The sequence below is a fragment of the Otolemur garnettii genome, unplaced genomic scaffold (assembly GCF_000181295.1).
Source record: "Otolemur garnettii isolate 467f Iridium unplaced genomic scaffold, OtoGar3 scaffold00058, whole genome shotgun sequence".
Lineage (NCBI taxonomy): Eukaryota > Metazoa > Chordata > Mammalia > Primates > Galagidae > Otolemur > Otolemur garnettii.
Window position 1 is genome coordinate 5,870,061 of NW_003852453.1, and position 1,036 is coordinate 5,871,096.

Below are 1,036 nucleotides of genomic sequence, written 5' to 3' on the forward strand. Positions count from 1 at the left end.
AATAAAATCATTTTTCTTTTGAGAGTATTGTAAGATAAGTTTATTGCTTTGCTCATACTACTGTTTTCTCATCAGCTTGATTTTTGTAACACATTTATTTATACAGTTTAGTAAATATAATAGCAATATGTATATTCCAAATGATTTAGCAGGGTAGAATTAGGGACAGAGTAATATAGGAAGGTGCTTGTTTTGCTGTGTGGATATCTAAACCACTGGGCAGTCTGGAAGGCTGATCTTTACAGCTGATGAACAAGAAGACCCTGAGTGGCAGTATGTGGCGATATCCCCAGCACTTGTCTGTGCTTTCTGTCAGCTGACCAGATGGCTAATTTACCCTGTTTTGGACCAACTTATCACGACTTCATATAGCAGGGGTCCTCATACTTTTTAAATAGGGGGCCAGTTCACTGTCCCTCAGACCATAGGAGGGCCAGACTGCAGGCCCCAGGACAAGTCAGCTGCTAAGCAGGACAGGCAGCGGCGGCAAAAACACCTGGCGGGCTGCATGTGGCCCGCGGGCCGTAGTTTGAGCACGCCTGTCATATAGTAATTGTTCTTGACACATTTCCACATATACCCCGTAAAGTAACAGAGGTTCAAGAGGACTAGAGCAAAAGATCACAATGTACTTACTAACCTGAGGTCTGATGTAAGCTATCTAAACAAGACATAACTTTGAAGTGTAATACATGCGTATTTTATACATCAGCTAGTGGTGGTAGGAAGTGATGACCGTTTCATGGTATGGGGCTTTGGGAGATGGTGTGAGTGTGACATACTATTCACAGGTATACTTTGCATTCCTTCATCATAATATATGAACTTCAGAATGAAGTAGTGATTATTATTACTTTTATTTTTTATTTTTCTTGGAACAAGGTCTCTGTTACCCAGGATAGAATGCAGTGGTGCCATCATAGCTCACAGCAACTTCAAACTCCCAGCTTAAACGGTCCTCTTGCCTCAACCTCCAAAGTATCTGAGAGGTGCTCACCACTAAGCCCCGCTAATATTATTACTTTTAAATACATAC

The 1,036-nt window shown here is 41.4% G+C and overlaps 1 protein-coding gene across 4 annotated transcripts in view; it reads left to right on the plus strand.

Annotated features, from left to right (window-relative positions):
• The window catches only part of CHD9 (chromodomain helicase DNA binding protein 9), a 226,048-nt gene that overhangs the window by 55,051 nt on the left and 169,961 nt on the right, over positions 1-1,036 (plus strand). The window lies entirely within an intron of this gene.